Below are 19,489 nucleotides of genomic sequence, written 5' to 3' on the forward strand. Positions count from 1 at the left end.
GTAAATCTGCTTCCTTGACTATTGGCTTTGGGGAGATAATATCCTCATGTGTCATGATCGATTCTATCAAGTAAAAATAATGGCAACTCTGTCAAAAAAATTTAAATTAGAGAAGGGATAATTTTGGGACTGTATTGCTGGACCCTTACCATAAGTTTGGTTCGTAAATGGTCAGTTACTAAGTCCTCTCAAGTCTGGTTCTTAGATAACGTCTACGTATACCTCTTCCTTGGTTAGGCGCAGACAGTCCTAACGTAATCTTCCATATGCAAAGAGTTTAACAAGCAGATTTTATCTTCAGCTAATTCTCCATATCTTGCTCCAAGTTCAGCATCTCATTTGTCCTCCCAGTATGGCTAAACCTATTTTTCTGTATTCTCCCTTGGGTCCTCTACCAAGGTGGGGCGACAAAACCCCCACCGACAAAACCCCCACACGACAATACCCCTACTTACAAAAGCACCCACTTATCTTTCAGAAGATACTTACCGAAATGACTAGTTTTACATTTAGGAATTTTATCAAAGAAAACATTGAATCTTAAATCTCTTATTAAAAAGAAAAGTTAGCAAAGTTTACAGACTTTCAAAATCCTTTATGAAAAAAGAAGATTATAAAGTCAAAATTCATTGATTTATAAATTTTTATTAAAAACTAAAGTTATAAGAGTTTACAGATTTTTAAAATCCTTCGATCAAGAAAAAATAAGATTATAAACCTCATTTCCAAAACAGTTCCTCATTGAAAACCTCGTATAACCTCACGTCAAGTTCTTCTTTCCTCTTCTCTGTTCCCCCAAGTAAGGAAGTCCATCCATTCCTCTTTCTTAGTTATATGCAGGAGTCCCGTCCCAGCAACTCATCAATCTGCATTAATCAGGAATGCTACATAATGGTTCTTTACGCTCCCCTTAAGAGTGTGACGCCAGTTTACGAAATTGAGCAGCCAATCCATTAATCAACCTGTCAGTCGCATTAATAATCTGCCGCTTTTTCACTCTCCCATCTTCCTCCTCTGTCTCATCGCATTCTCTATACCAGGGGTTCTCAAACTTTTTAACTCCTCGACCCCCTTATGAAGTTTCAAAATTTCTGTCGACCCATTAGCCTAGCATTTAATAATTCAAGAAAAAAAAAAAAAAAAAAAAAAAACACCAATTCAGAATCAATTTGAGTAGTATTAGTTTAGTACTTGACATTCCTTACGGTAAAAATGTAACACCTAGTAAGAAATTAAGTTTGGAACTTTAGATGTACGAGTATATGTAACTTAATTCTCCGACACGTTTATTCATCGACCCCCTTTCGACCCCCTGACTATTCATAGGATGGTCCTATTGAACCCTGGGGGTCGTTATCGACCAGTTTGGGAACCCCTGCTCTATACCATATACTAACCACATTACCTTACACCCCACTTTACTCTAGTAGTAGTTCTCCGCCTATCCTTACTCCTATCTCCGGCGCTGTTATGTTGTCGCCTTCCTCTTACTATTTTTTTATTCACTTTTATCTCTCCATTTATCGGCTACAGTAACTATTTATTACCTGATTTTCATTTATCGGCTACAGTAACTATTTATTACCTGATTTTCATTTATCGGCTACAGTAACTATATTTATTACCTGATTTTCATTTATCGGCTACAGTAACTATTTATTACCTGATTTTCTTCACTCATCTGCCACATCAACCATTCTATTTTTTTTGTAATTTACATTCTTCCGTCATTTATCCGCCGGAGCAACTTTTTTTCTATTTGTTGTCATTTATTTTCTCCGTTCATTTATCTGTCGCAGCAACTAATCTCCAATTTTTTTTATATCTGATTTTCTCCCATCTAATTAATCTGGCGCACCATCTATGCTGTATGCTCCTGTGTTTTGTACCTTATTCCCCCCCCCCCCCCCTCTTTATCAGTCGCAGCAGCTATTCTCAAACAGCCATTCTTTAATTACCCAGATGCCCGCAGCTCCTTCTCTCTTCTCACCCGTCTTGTATATTACAGCTACTCTCAACCATGATATACCAAGACCGTGCTCTCAACAGTCTTCCTGCGCGATTACACGTCAGCCATTGTTTTTTTCCCTTTACAAATGCCTTCACACTCTCCAACAGTCATCTCCAACAACTCATCTTCCAACCGGTCTATTACTCTCACCACCACCACCACCCACCACCACAAGCGCCGCCTTATCAATTGTTATCCAACCGCCTTCACACATCTACAAGGGTCCTTATCACCTGGCATCCTTTCATCAAATACAATCGCTTCTGCCAGCGTTAATGTGTAGCCTTGGGCGCCTCCTAATGGGGCGCTGCAATTCCCTTTAACTTGAATAAGACTAATTGGTTCCACACGATAATCCCGCGTAATGGTTTTAAATCGAGAAATAAATATGTTGTATATATTTTTTTCTAAATCGCTTGTGCGGTCAAGGACGCTCACAGTACGGTTAATATAAACTTGAACAGAGAATCGCATGAGAAAATCATTTTCCTCTTGTTTAGACGATGTTTCTCACATTAAGATTATTATGATTGGATCTGGCTTGGGATGGTTAAAATAGTAATTGCGATCAATACCTTTCTAATTTTTTAAAACCATATTCACACACTTCTAGAGTTAGAGATGTTATTTTGTAGTCTTGTGGCGCAGAGAAAAGTAGAAATAATCAATTTTGTTGTCGTTTCAGATGTTAATAATGATTACTTCAATCTAGACTTTAGAAGCGGTGACTGACGTTTTTGAATCTTTGAAGCAAGTAGAAGCACTAGAAATGCTTTGGAAGACGTCCCAAAAGAACACCATAGAATATGCCAATTCTAAGTACGACGTGTTCCCCCGTAGGGTGTTAGTGCCGTCAGTGCATCTCATGCGGTGCACTGCTGGCATTACTTAAGGTTTTCTGCAGCATGCCTTCAGCCCCTAGTTGCAACCCCCTTCGTTCATTTTACTGTACCTCCTTTCATGTTCTCTTTCTTTCATCTTAATTTCCACCCTCTCCTAACAATTGATTCATAGTGCGAGGTTTTCATCCTGTTACACCTTTCAAACTTTTTACTGTCAATTTCCGTTTCAGAGCTGAATGACTATATAGGTCCCAGTGCTTGGCCTTTGGCCTAAATTCTGTATTCAGTTCAAATCAATTCAACGATGTATTGATGGTTGTATTCCATGTTGAGAGCAAGAACTGTCAATAAGTTTTACTGATCAATTTTGTTGGAGGGACTAATTGGTGAAGACAAAGTGATTAGAAATGACCAAGTAGCATCTCTGGATCAAGAAGATGAGGATATATTCAATACCTACTTGAGGTAATTAAAGCTATGGATATATAACCAAAATCTGGAGAGTTTGCGAGAAACCTAGTAGGCTTTCATGAGTGTGCATTAGAAATGTCAACAGTCCGTCCGATTTCTTAACGTAAGGGTAGGATGCCAGGGAAACGATAAAGAAACCTGTATCGATGTGTAGGTTGTAGCTATACCACCATGATATCATTCTTCGTTATGTAGAATATATAGACTGGTCTGACTTGAGGGGTTGATATTGGCCTCAGGATTAAAGAGAGAGAAGTTCATCAACCATTCAGGCCAATTTCCAATCCGAAAAGGTCCACAACAAACCATTTAGCACTCAACTCTGGTGGGCTGCAGGACATTGGAATCCCATATATATATATATATATATATATATATATATATATATATATATATATATATATATATATATATATATATATACATCGAACTACAAATGTCCTTTAATATCTAATTCGCTCTACCTCGGCGCGGTGGCGGTGTGGGTTTAAGCGTCACTGTCGTCCTGGATTTGTTTGGTTTCGATGGTTCGCGCCCGGGAGCCGACAAATCTCTTATCGACAAAAGAATTCCCCTTCAGTTAAACATATATGAAAATATATTAATTCCGAGGTAGAGCGAATTAGATATTAAAGGACATTTGTAGCTCGATGTATGCATATGAATCACGATAATGTGATATGACTTATATATATATATATATATATATATATATATATATATATATATATATAGATACATACATACAAACACATATTACATTATCGTGAAGTTTGTTAGATTGCAAAGATTGTCAACCTTTCATCATTTGTGTCATGGCAACAGTCGTTCTTCCTTAGAGGTCTCTCTCTCTCTCTCTCTCTCTCTCTCTCTCTCTCTCTCTCTCTTATCATATGTGCTAATACCCAGCCGCATTCAGAAATATACTTTGTTGCGAGTTCATGTTTGTATAATTCAGCCGAAGAATGTGTAAGCATAAACTACAAATGGAAGCTCGTCTGCAGTTAGAGAGAGAGAGAGAGAGAGAGAGAGAGAGAGAGAGAGAGAGAGAGAGAATATCAAATCAATGCCGTCTGGCTTTCATTCTCTCTTCTCTTGCCTGCCACAGTATCTTTGCCGGTCTTATTTATGATCAAGAGATTTTCCAATTCCTTGAAGATTGCTCTTGCCTATCCATCGATAATCAATGCGGACATGGGACTCCGGAAAAGGCTGGCCATTTCTTGCCGTGTCACCGGTTCCTTTAATGAAAGACCGCGTAGGGGGCGTAGGGCCATCAGTGCACCTCACGCGGTGCACTGTTGGCATTGCTTAAGGTTCTTTGCAGCATCCCATCGGCCCCGCCTTCAATCCCTTACATTACTTTTGCTGTACATCCGTTCGTGTTCTGTTTCTTCCATCTTACTTTCCAACCTTTCCTAACAATTGTTTTCGTAGTGGAACTGTGAGGTATTCCTCCTGTTACATCTTTAAAGCATTTCTACTCTGAATTTCCCTTTCAGCGCTGAATGATCTCACTGGTCCCAACGCTTGGCCTTTGAACTATATTCCATTCCTACAATGTTCTACGGTTCGGTATTTGGTTTGAGAGGTTTTCTGACTGTTGATTATTTTCTTAATATTATTTTTTTTAGTAAATGGTGTATAAAAGAAAGCCTTGATAGGATAGGCCGTTGTTACGGGTAACTCCAAAAGCAGGAGCTCGTTCTGGCATAAGGCCAGCTCAATCTACAAGAAAACAACGATGGCAGCGGAATAGAATATAGAATGTAAGCCAAGTAGTGGGACTTACGGGATCATTCAGCGCTGAAAGGGAAATTGAATGTAAAAAAGGTTTGGAAGTTTAATAGGAGGAAAATCTCGCAGATGCACAATGAAAAATTGCTAGGAGAGGTGAAAGAAAGATGGAAGAAAGAGAATATGAACGGAGGTACAGTAGAAGGAATGAAAGGGGTTGCAGCTAGGGGAAGAAGGGACGCTGCAAAGAACCGTGCGTAAAGACTACAGTGCTCCCCGTGATGTGAACAGACGGCACTCGAACGATAGGCACATGTCTGATATGAATGATGAAGGTGACTATTTTTTTGAGGATGAAGTCAGCTATTAATTCAAAAGAAACAAAGATAGAAATATTGTTATCCTGTGTGAGAATTGGAGTTAGTTATTCAGCATACGTCACTTTATGGTTACCTCTTATGAACTATATTCCTCGTTGGATAAGTGGTTTCCGTGCTCGCCTACCGATTCGGTTGTCGCGAGTTCGAATCCCTGCTCTGCCTACGTGGGGCAGATCTTGGAGAGCTGTTAATCAGCTCAGTTGTCTGGTTTAGCTAAGATATACTTACTTTCTCCTCATGGACTAAATTCAGTTTGTAGAACTTGCAATATAGCATGAAAAGTAAAACATATTTTGTGGTGATGTTCAAATTTCAATCAACGGAGAATATTGAATATTGGACACAAAATCTTTAAAAGAAATTTTATCAGTTATAAAGTTTTCTAGTTATAAAGTTCTCAAGAAACCATAACTTATTATATAGAAAAAATAGTTTTTCTTTTTCTAAAAGTCCCAGCTCTTCGGCCCAGCGGTTTATCAGATATCCTGATAAACTATTTTTTTTATAAACTATAAGAAAAGTGGCCCTAGGGGTAATCTGTTCAACTGTCCTGACTTGTGAAGGAGAGTTGTCAGCTGACTGACTTCTTCGAGAAGTAAAAGATGACAGAAACTCATCACTGACTTGACTGATGAAGCAACAGCACCAACGTCAGCTTCCTGATACTGAAAAAAAAAAAAGTTGACTGCTCGGCTGAGTGACTTACACAAGGATAGAACTATAATAGTTGTCCGGCTGGAGAGAGAGAGAGAGGTGTCCTCTTTTTAGCCGTCAAATTACGAGTTCTGATCCTCAGTTAATCGACAGTGAAAGTAAAACAGAAGGTGCAGCTAGTCATTTGCAGCCTCTGTGGCACCTTGTTTTTTAGTGCCATGAGGTAGTCGTGTGAATTCAGTAACCTTTCACAGGACGATTTTATCACCTATAGATACATACATGATACATAAATACACACACATATATGTATATATATATATGCTATATATATTATATATATATATATATAAAATATATATATATATACATACATATCCATATATACTTATATATATGTGTATATGTATATATATATATAGTTATATCTATATATATATATATATATATATATAATTCCCACCTTAACCTTTGTAGTTAGAATGAATATAAAGGGATTCCTAAGAATTATGACAAATTATATATCTCAACCCATAAAATATAAGATTTTAAATATATATATATATTACATATATATATATATATATATATATATATATATATATATATATATATATTGTTAAGGTATATGATGTACTGCATATAAAATTCAACAAAAGGCTGAGAAAATGAATATTCTAGTGCATAGGAAGTGTGAACACCAGACAACAGATGGCAGTAGCGCTTGCCGTAGGAGGCAGTCGCCAAGGATTGTGTAAAGAAAGGTATTGCTGTGTCCATGTCTATCTAGCAGGTCTCTGGTATATAAATTTCGTGGGGTGGCAGCAAACAAGTGAAAGTGAACGTGTGTCAAGTTTCTAAAGAAGAGAATTTGGTAATGTATTGTTGAGCCATTAAGCGGTTTTCTTGTGCGATGTAACAGTGGTTGCCACTAACTTTTTTGGGGTTATTATTTATATGAATAATGTTTAGTTGACGTGAAGCGTGTTGATTTGGGCTTTTGTGCTGTAAGCCGCAGTATAATTGGTGATGGATAGTTTCTGAAGAATTACTCGCCGGTGGTCGTTGCTTTTGTGTAACTCGTCCATAATTTGTGTTTATGTTCGGTTTTGTGGATTGAATTTGTGTTTACTACTTGTTATTAAAGTACTTTTAAGTTTTAGTGGGTTTTCAATGCTTCCATATACTTTTTCCTCCTAATATATTAATAATTTTTTTATATAACAATACACACACACATATATACATACATACATATATATATATATATATATATATATATATATATATATATATATATATATATATATATATATAATGTATGTATATATACACGCAAATAAAAAAAAAAACTTATATATCAAATGATGCGTTTATTAATAATTCAACGGCAGCAACAAGCTGGATGAGCTCTGGGTTCCGAGGTGGCCGGCGTTTTGGTTGAGAGAGAGAGAGGAGTAGAGAGAGAGAGAGAGAGAGAGAGAGAGAGAGAGAGAGTGATAAAGAGAGAGAGAGCGAGAGAGAGAGAGAGAGAGAGAGAGAGAGAGAAAGAGAGAGAGGGAGAGAGAGAGAGACGCTTGGGACTAGATCGTTACTGATGAACATTGATTGCTTGAGTGTTTCGAAAACGAAATTTAGACTAGACTCTCTCTCTCTCTCTCTCTCTCTCTCTCTCTCTCTCTCTCTCTCTCTCTCTGACGAGCGTTGTTAGTCAAATTGAATTTGGCTGTGTTGGCAGAATAAAAGAAAAATTCCACAATTCTTTGATAGCTCTCTCTCTCTCTCTCTCTCTCTCTCTCTCTCTCTCTCTCTCTCTCTCCCAAAGATATGTGTGTGTTGGTGTGCGTGTGAAATTATCTTGTCCATCTCTTTTCATTATATTTACCATGCATTTTATTCGTGCACGTTTATCACGGTATTGGAATTTGTACTTGGTAATTTATTAATATTCGAGTTTTGTTTCAATATATATGTATATATATACTATATATATATATTTTTCCTTTTTTTATATTGTAGAGACCGATAATCCTTTTTCCATCATATTGCCTGCCTCCAGAGGAAAAGAATTCATTACTAGCTACCATTTTCTTTCATTTTGATTGCTGAATGAAGAATTAAATCCTGTGAAAGAAAAACCTGATTAAGGATTGTATAGCGTTCCATATTATGCCCGCATTTATAAAGTGCTTGTCTATTTGCAGTGCATTTATTTATCATATTGCATGATGGGTTTTGCGCATGCAGTGTGTGTGTTTGCTTGGCCGCGATGGAGTTTGCGCTGAGGAATGCCGTTAGCATTGAATCCATTCACCAAATCTAATTTGATCGGTTTTGTTTTCAAAGTGCTTCGCGTCACTCTTCGTCTTGACCCGATTCCACGGGATGACACCGAGACCTCAAGTTCTTGGGATGACACTTTGGACCTTGGCTAATCCTGCGCTCGTGTCATCTGAAGTAACTCGAAGTTTGTGTTGCTCGCGGTTCTTCTCTTTCTGTCTTTTCCACTTTTTAGGTGGATTCTTCATTGTTAGTGGGCATACTTTTAAATATCTGTATGTATACTAAAAAAAATCACAAATATGCACTTGATTTGTATATCAATTGAATCCATAGGAAAAGTTTATTTAAAAAGAAATGATAGTGTGACTCAAAAATACTTGTAATCTTTCGTTTCTTTTTTAAAGTTTCTTTCACCTCATCTGATATCTATATTTTTTAAACAGATACCCTTTTTCGTAACTACGGGATAATGACAAGAGCTAGTCACGTTTTCTTACACTCTCATAATTCATCGGAATTTAACCTTGAATAAAGCCAGTCGCTGATTTCGAGCTCAGGATATAAAAAAAAAAGTCAGGAAAAATCACTGGTTTGAATGTTTTGACATTTCATGCCAATATTCATCGAGCTGATGTATCATGGAACTGCGCCAGACTTCCAACTGCTTGATCTTTTGTTTATTATTAAGTATATTAATGGGTAATGCGATTTCTGCTGAAATGAGGGCTGAATTTTGCGTCGAATTTTCCTCGGGTTTTATCGCTCTCTCTTCAAGAGATTCAAAATAACGTTATTGCAAAGGTAAAAGAGCAAAAAGAGCAAATATCAGAATCCTTTCAGCAATGCTCTGCTGGTATAATTATTATCATTATTATTATTAGTCCTGAATGATCTCATTTCAACACTAAATGCCTGTATGTAATTATTATTACTTGACTGTTCCATTATCAAGTAAAAAACGGAATTAATCAAAGTACGTTTAATTGCAAGAATGATATTATTAATATTATTATTACTGAATCTCTTAATTTTCAATCCCGTAGTGGGTTAGTGCCTTCAGTACACCTCATGCGGGACACTGTAGCCATTACTTAAGGATCTATGTAGCGTGCCTGCAGCCCCTAGCTGCAACCACTTTCGTTCCTTTTACTATACCTCCTTTCATATTCTCTTTCTTCATCTTACTCTCCACCCTCTTCTAACAATTGATTCATGGTGCAACTGCGAGGTTTTCCTCCTGTTACACCTTTCAAACATTTATCTCTAAACTTTTTTTCAGGAATTATTTAGCATTTTCAGATTGTTATGCCATAGATCGAAGAAAAATTTGGAGTACTAAATGAAATGGATTTGAACCTGAATGAAAAGCTAGTATTTGTTCTAGTCGAGTTTCTCTCTCTCTCTCTCTCTCTCTCTCTCTCTCTCTCTCTCTCTCTCTCTCAGAAGTACTCTCTGTTCCTCTTTTGTCAGTTTGACTTGTTCAATAGACAGCTTTCATTCAGTAGCAACATTCGTTTAGTAAAAAAAGGTGTAACTGTTACGTATACATATATGTGTGTGCATATATGTATATATATATATATATATATATATATATATATATATATATATATGTATATATATATAGTGTATATATAATGTATATATATATATATATATATATATATATATATATATATATATGTATGTATATATTATATATAATGTGTGTGTGGTGTGTGTGTGTGTGTGTTGTGTGTGTGTGCGTGTGTGAATAAGTATGAGCTTAGATTCTCGTCAGTAAGGTTCGAGAGCCCGCGGCAGAGTGCGCGAATGAATGAATAAGGGGAGGGTTCATCTCGCATTCATAAAAGACGGACCTCGGGGGAAAATTCCTTTATTTCGTTTTAAAGATCTTTTATGAGACATGAAGATATTTTATATGTCTATAAGCACCGGCGACGCCTTGCCAAGAACCACTGCCAGATTTCAGATTTCATTATGCTCCGGCGGAACGGACCTCTCAGTGCTTATGTATTTATTTTTTTTTATTTTTAGGCAGTCGGTGCTTTAAATGCATATTTCATAGTATACATGAAGTGGATCATATAAATATATATATATATATATATTATATATATATATATATATATATATATCTTAGATACTATATAATTAAATTTATATATATATATATATATAAATATATATATATTATATAGCCATATATATATAATATATATAGAGCTATAATATATATATATATATATATATATATATATATATTATATATATATATATTAGCTATATATATATAATATATATATATATATATATATATATATAGATATATATTAGCTATATATATATATATATATACACATATATATATATATATATATATATTATTCTATTATATTATATTATATACATATATTATTACATATAGATAGATATATATCATATATATATATATATATATATATATATATATAGCTATATATATATATATATAATATATATATATATATATATTATATATATATATATATATATGATATATATATATATATATCATATATATAGCTATATATATATATATATATATATGAGTCGTATCACATACCGTGATTCATATAAATACATCGAGCTACAAATATCATTTAATATCTAATTCGCCCTACCTCGGAATTAATATATTTTCATATATGATAACCGAAGGGGAATTTTTTAGTCGATAAGAAATTCGCAAGCTACAAATGTCGTTTAGTATCCAATCCAATGACTTACGAATATCAAACTTCCATCTCAGTGAACTTGTCCTGAATTTTCAAATAAATTCACCAAGCATCATTCCAATATATTTCGTCACATATTTTTGTAAGCTGTTACCCATATAACTTTTATTTATAAAATACACCATATTATACTGATACATTTTAAAAAATTGAAGAAAAACATGGAATATTTTTGGAAATTAAATTATTTTGCGAGGCTGCACAATAGAATAGAAAAAGAGCAGAGATACGAGAGATCATTAAAAAAAATGAGAGAATACGGGATAATTGAGATCATTAAGTCGCATATCCCGACAGTCTGTCCTAAATCCTGCGTATCTTCTGGTGAAAGCAAGAAGGTTGAGGGCTATGACATCTGTATATTTATCTAGTTAGCCTTTTTTACTAAGTATGACAGTCACACATTGTTTGACTCAAAAGCTACACAGACGCATTTGTATCAGAATCAACGTGTAAATATATCCGCTAGCATCTCTTGATTTTTTCTATTATAAAGGTATACCCCGTAAGCGTTAGAGAAAAAAATAAGGTTTGAAAAAAAAAAAAAAAAAAATCTTGGAGCAGCAACCAAATCCATCTCAAAATCTAATCAACTCTTGGCTGGCACATAGCCTACCGCTCCACGAAATCTATTTGAAATCCGTCGGTAACTTTTTTTATTTTTTTTATTTTTTTTTTTTTAGATATCTTTTGGCTCGGCAGACGCGTCCGAATACGTAATCTCCCCCTGACTTCGTTGCAGGAATTGAATAGCGTCGTGATCTTTGCCCCGACGTCTTTTTGTCAGTTATTCTCAAACTCTTTGAGATACTTCAGACATTTCAGATTTGATTAAGAATCTCGATACCGAGTGAATTTCAGATTAAAAAAAATTATTTTTATTTTTGCAATTTCAGTGAAAGGCCATGGCTAGAAATCCATGAAATGCAACGATCTTGAACTTTCGAATGTCTCGAGCAAGAAGTACAATTGTTTAGAATAAGCTTGAATTTATATTATATTTTATATATATATATATATATATATATATATATATATATATATATATATATATATATATATATATATCATATAGAGTTACAGTACACACACACACTCACACACATATATATATATATATATATGTGTGTTGTTGTTTTGTGGTGGTGTGTGTGTGTGTGGTGTGTGGTGTTGTGTGTGCTGTTTATAATATGTATATAATAAAAGGTGCACATAAAAACGCCAAAATATAGATAGTAAGTACTATACTTCAGAGACTGCTGTCTCTCTCTTCAGGTAGGTAATGAATGAGAAAAGTTACAGAAAAGGCGGTATTCATACCAAGTCATATATATATATATATATATATATATATATATATATATATATATATTATATATATATATATATATGTAATAGTCACTATTATTCTGACATATTGGCGGCGGGTTCGACTCCTGTCACTGTTGTCAGAATTACCTCACTTGTCTCTTCATTCGGATCTGAGGCTCGAGATGTTGGGGGGTAGTGGTGGCTATAACAAATTCATACAATATACATATATCAGGTAAAAAAGTGACCAGTAGATTCCATATGTGTTTATATATGTATCATATAATTATTTTCTTATTTCTTTATTTGTGTATCTGTATACAGTATTTCCGTCTGGTCACCATATGATTAAGTGTCGTGACAAAGAATCAATGCTTTGCTCAGGCAGAAAGGTCTGAACAAAAGCGTACGTGACATCAACAATGTAAAATCGCAGACGCCTTACAACTGCTCTGGAATACACTGGTTTAGCCTTTCGTTTTCAGGCAAGCACACTCTCGTATGGAGCAACAGTGTCTGTATAATGTAAAAAGAGAGAGAGAGAGAAAGAGAGAGATACAAGTTCGCGCGAATAATTAAAATTGATAACTTACGGAAGTGGTGAAACATTGCAATGCATCATCATTGATAACGGGAATGCTAACCATCGTTATGTGATAGTTGCAAACACAAGTTGCAACTGTGACAAAGGACTAAGAAGTTAACACTATATAATAATTTCTTTCGGTATTTACAAGCACCCTATCTTTTAATAATGAAATCCGAGTGGGTCTTGTATGTCCGCCCTGGTTGGGTGTGGGGTAGGTAGGGGTTGGGGAGGGCAGGGGAAACATGACACCAACCCTCTTCCAGAAAACCTGTTTGTCCACCCGGGCCGGGGTTGGTAGGGGATAGGGAGGTAGGGAGGACATGACGGTCAGCTCCGTGTTCCAGCTCAGCGTAGCGCGCGCGCCATCAAGCTCGCCAGAGCATAAAAACTTGAAACCCTCACCAAGTCACAGGCGATGACAAATTGGTGAACTCCTTTCTCTTGTGTAACGGGCCTCGAAATGTAGTCAGTTCGGTGATTTTTTTTTTCTTGCGATTTTGTCAAACACTTTTGGATGCTTCGGTAACAACGAGTTTGAACCCAGATTCGGTTACTGAAATAGAAGGAGCCGTGCTTGCACTTTTGTCCTTGGCCATTAAGTCGGATTGTTTTTATTTATTTATTTTTTTTATTTTCTGCACGAAATGGTTTTAAGATATTCCTAAGTGAGCTTAACTGTTAAGACATGTCTATAGTTATTGATAGGACTGTTGTTTCTTAGGATTATATGACATTAGTTTTTCTTAGTTTTTTTTTTTTTTTGTTTTTTTTTTTTTTTTGTTTATTTTATTCTTGAGTTGTTACTTTTTTTGCGGCACTATATTATTTTATTATTATTATTCTTATTATTTTATTATTATTATTATTATTATTCTTATTATTAACAATGTGTTTTGGCCCGGAATTTCTGTAGTATTATTCATTAGAGTAAGCGTTAGCGACAACATCAAAAGCCTTTTTCATTCAGTTGGTGACTTTAACTGAGGATGAATTCTTAATTATGGTTAAGGAAAGTATAATCCTTTATGAAATGGTGTTTTACTCTCGGATTTGAACTTAGTTTACGTTGATTTTGTTTATAACATCACCTGCATAAAGAAGTCTCTTAATTACTACCATTTAATGTGGAATTCGTCTTGATCAATAATCGTTTTATATTTATTTGATTATGATTTAAAACTAATGTATATGTAAACTCATATATTTATATGAAGCTTCGGGTAATGATGCGCTTGAGCAGTTTCTTCTCCATTGTTTGGCTTAGTCCAGGGGTCCACACCAAGCCTTTCACTCCCTTTAACATCTTTTCACTTGTACGGGCCGTCCTTTGGAGTTGGCCAGTACTGGCCTTATAACCACTGGAAAACCTGGACCAGAGGATACCACGCCCCCAAACCCCTAAATCAGAAGTTCGAGTAACGAGGTGGAATGAGTCGACTAATTTATAATTCATCGCGTGTTTAGCTTTATGAATGTTATCTAACGGCATCCAGACCTTGGTCGCGTTCAAAGGGTAGTTTTCAAAGACGGAAAAAGGGCAAGGTATACCAAGGTAAATAGTATCTATTAGCTATGTGACTTTCGAGTACGCTCTCTTGACTATTTTTGGGCTAGGTAATTGTGGCCTTAATATCATGAAACTTGTTTTCTTTCTATATATTTTATTTATCTATAGTTTTAAGCAAGTATTACAATGGAACTTTTATTATTAATTATTATTATTAGACTATATAATATATATAGATATATATATAGCCTACGTATATATATATACACGCACAACTTTGTAATCGTTGTAATACAGCTAAAATGACCCTTAATCAGCTCTCATTGCAATATCAGAATTAATATTTTTTATGTCTCGATGTTACTATGATATATTGTCGCAATCATGAATGCCGCCAGTTAAGATAATCCTAATATTGAAAAGTCTGTCTCTGTATTATATGCTTTAAAAACCGGATTAATACTTATTAATACTTTTTTATTAGACAGGAATAGGTAATAAGCCTTCAGTGTTCCTAAATTCTACAAAACGTATGAAATGACTTTGAATTTCCCCCATTGACCATCAGAATGTACATTCAGCATGATCATGTACAGCGATGTTTATGATTATTATTTCATAGGAATAATTTACGTTCTCTACTATTGCATTGAAACTTTAGTGTCCTTTATAATGAATTATGTTTCCTTTTCAACTTTTATATATCAATAATTATCGCTAGTTTGATAAATTAAGATGATACTAAGGTAACTCGGTGGATACCTTGTTGGCAGAAGGCCCAAACCCTCCCTTGAGGCCCTTTTTTCATTTATAAATATTGAAATGCTACTATTAATAACTTAATATATCCGATATATTGTTGGCAAAAGGCCCAAGGTCCTGACAAGAGGGACTTTTTTCAGTTTTCTCTAAAGAAAACTATTGTGCCGACTTCGTCTGCCAGTCCGCACTTTTTTCTGTCAATACTTTTTCTGTCTTCCCTCAGATCTTAAAAACTGCTGAGGCTAGAGAGCTGCAAATTATTATGCTGATCATCCACCCTCCTATCATCAAACGTACCAAATTGCAGCTCCCTAGCCTTAAAAGATTTTAGTTTATTTAAGGTTAAAGTTAGCCATAATTGTGCTTCTTGCAACTATATAGTCCAGGCCACCACCGGGCCACGGTTAAAGTTTCATGGGTCGCGGCTCATACAGCATTATACCGAGACCACCGAAAAATAGATCTATTTTCGGTGGCCATGATTATACGATGTACAGGAAACTCATTTACGCCGAAGAAACTTCGGCGCATTTTTTACATGTTAGCTATATAATAAATAATAATCATTCTGCTGTTAGTAACTTTACATTTCCGAAGTGTCCCAGTTCAGTTCTTCACCGTCATTAAATTCAGTATTTCCCTTTTCTGAAGATTTGTGAGTCCTTCATCTCCCAAGGATTCTAATGGAGGTCCTTACAAGGATTTTGATGCCATTCTTCTTGAGTCCTTCCACCTTAAAAGTAACCCTGTTCTTCCTGTCTTCCTCCTAAGGTCTGTCATTTTGGCACTCTCGGATTCTCATAGCTCTTGGCCGTGTGCCTTTTCCAGGCCATTTCGTTTTACTTCTCCTTCCATTCTTTTTTTTTCTATTTTCATTTTGCGAGATTCCTCTTCCTGTCAATGTCTTATTAGTCTTTTTTTTTCACCTGGTCCTCCTAATTCTCCTTCCATTTTGTTTTGCTTTCTGCCTATTCCTTTTTCTGTCAACGTCGTCTTAGTCTTTTTTTTTTATTATTATTATTATTCACCCGATCCTTCCTACTTCTCTCTCTCCATTTTGTATTTGATTTTTACCTGATTCCTTTCTCTGTTTATGTCGTCATAAAGGTCTTTTTTTCATTCACCTGGTCTTCCTACTTCTCCTTCCACTTTTTATTTGCCTTTTGTCTGATCCCTTTTTCTGTTAAAACCGTCATTTTAGTATTTTTTTACTCACTTATTCCTCCTGATTTTGATGACATCGTTAACGAGTATAATGACAAGTGTATCTTAATTTTTAGAGAATTTACCTTTCTGGTGTTTTAGGTCCTAGAAAGTTCTACGTGATGGTTCTCTTTATTTCTCTGCTCTTTATAAGAAATAATTTAGTTATTTTTTATTTTACGATGTACAATGTATAAACAAGTGAAAAATACGCCGAAGTTTCTTCGGCGCAATCGAGTTTTCTATACAACTCTCGCTATGACCTGGCAGCGCTCAGTTGCTCCCCAGAAGTGAAGTGCGTCGGCGACGTCCCCGGAATTGGACTAGGCGGTGACAGACCCACGATCATGACTAACATTAACCTTAAATAAAATAAAATAACTATTGAAGCCAGAGGGCTGTTTGACGATTGGATGATGAATAATGAACATACCAATTTGCAGCCCTCTAGCCTCATTAGTTTTTAAGATCTGAGGGTGGACAAAAAAAGTGCGGACTGACAGATTTTACTTACATGGCATTTCATTCCATTGTCTGTTCGGTCCCATAAGATTTATTCATTATTGCACATGAAAATTAGAGTCTTAATTATTTTGCTTATAGTTAAGCTGATTTATATTACCCTAAGACTGTAATGCGATAAGCATAAGCTGTGAGAGAGAAACCTTTTTGTTTTTATTAACCTCAAAGTAAAGAGCATCGTTATCTTTTTTTGAGTCAAGAATTATGCCTCTGGCAAAAACATGAATGCCACAAAATAAATGTTTATATATAGTATATACATCGAGCTACAAATGTCCACTAATAGCTAATTCGCTCTACCTCGGAATTAATATATTTTCATATATGTTAACCGAAGGGGAATTTTTTAGTCGATAAGCGACAAGAAATTTGTCGGCGGTGGTGGTGTGGTTTAAGGCTTCACTGTGCCTCCTGACTTTGTTGGTTCGATGGTTCGCGCCCGTGAACAGACAGATTTCTTATCGACTAAAAAATTCCCCTTCGGTTAACATATAAGGAAATACATTAATTCCGAGGTAGAGCGAATTAGATGTTAAAGGACATTTGCAGCTCGATGTATGTATATGAATCACGGTAATGTGGATATGTCATTATATGTATAATATATATAATAATATATATATATAATATATATATATATATATATATATATATATACATATTATATATATCTATATATATATATATATATAGATATATATATATATTATATATATATATATATATCGAGCTACAAATGTCGTTTAATGTCTATTTCGCTCTACCTCGGAATTAATATATTTTCATATATGTTTAACAGAAGGGGAATTTTTTCAGCGATAATAGAATTGCCGGGGGTTGGCTAAGGCTTCACTGCCAGTCCTGGAATTGTAGATGTCGATGGTTCGTGCCCGTCGGCCGGCAATTCTATTATCGCTGAATAAATTCCCCTTCGGTTAAACATATATGAAAATATATTAATTCCGAGGTAGAGCGAATTAGATATAAAATGGACATTTATAGCTCGATATATGTATATGAATCACGGTAATGTGATGACTCATATACTTATAATATATATATATGATATGTATATAATGTTATATATTGTATATAATAATATTATATATATGTATATATATATATATAATATTAATATTCTAAATATATTATATATGTTATAATATGTATTACTATATAATATAATATATATATATATATATATGTATATAAATATATATATAATATTATAATATATATGTATATATATATATATTAATACTATATATATATATATATATATATTTATTATTCTTTGAGGTGAGAGTGTTTGAGGTAAAATCCAAGTGGCTCTTTCTCTTTTGTTTGTTCTTTTGATGTGAAATCCGTATTCTGCGTGGTAGATACAGCACCTTCTCTGTATTTTGGAAAAAGGTCAACACAGTGGAGTCCTTGTATTTTTGTGTGAATCAGAATTTGTGGGACACCTCTCTTGTTCCAAGGTAGTGATATTTTCACCACAAGAACTAGGACACAGACTCTCTCTCTCTCTCTCTCTTCTCTCTCTCTCTCTCTCTCTCTCTCTCTCTCTTCTCTCGTCTCTCTCTCTCTGATTTTGTTATCAGTTAATGTCAGGACGAAATTGTTTTTATCAAGGGTCTAATTGGATCATAATGACATGGGAGGCCAGTGTATTATCATATGTAGACAGAAATTTCTTGTTAAAATAGAAAACATCGAAGACAGCTAGTCAGTTGTTGAGCAGCAGCTATGCTCGCTTGCCAGATGTACGATTATAATCCTACTAAAAAGAGGGATCGGTGGACGTGAGCCCGCTTACGTCGATAAAGAGGAAAATAATTGGCCCTTGTATGAAGTCGCATGGGATGGGACCCCACGGATTTTAAGTCCTCACTCTTCATTTATGTGGTTTTATTTTCCAGGATTCTTTTAGCATCAGGGGGCACGACAGGAAACACTCTGCTCACTTGAAGAGTTCATAATTATGCCAGTTTCATCACTGGTGGAAAGTTTTTTTTTTTTTTTTTAAGTTTTGATTTAATTTTTAAATGAAGTAATGAATAGAATGTATGAAGAATCAGATGTAGGGACATTTTAGTAACTTTTACTTAGTAATAAAGGAACCTTTATATGTATATGTTATATATATATATATATATATATATATATATATATATATATATATAACATATATATACATATATATTATATATATATTATACATTATCATTTAGTAGGTTTCTTTAACATTGGTTGGCTCGAAAGAACAATAAGACACGCCACTAATCCTGACCTCATCATAATCTTTTGCCTATGCCTTGCATTTACTGACTGCTAAAAGCAAGAGCCCGTGCCAGGCTGCCAGCACACGGCTAGGTGAGCCTAAGTACGGTATGCCTTGCGAGTCATAGCAGTGATGTCGCATTTGTTTTGTGTTGAC

At 34.8% G+C, this 19,489-nt stretch overlaps 1 protein-coding gene across 5 annotated transcripts in view; it reads left to right on the top strand.

Moving 5' to 3' along the window:
- The window catches only part of LOC135222946 (inactive phospholipase C-like protein 2), a 658,580-nt gene that overhangs the window by 169,397 nt on the left and 469,694 nt on the right, over positions 1 to 19,489 (top strand). The gene's annotated exons all lie outside the window — the stretch shown is intronic.

Source organism: Macrobrachium nipponense, chromosome 8, assembly GCF_015104395.2.
Source record: "Macrobrachium nipponense isolate FS-2020 chromosome 8, ASM1510439v2, whole genome shotgun sequence".
Taxonomy (NCBI): domain Eukaryota; kingdom Metazoa; phylum Arthropoda; class Malacostraca; order Decapoda; family Palaemonidae; genus Macrobrachium; species Macrobrachium nipponense.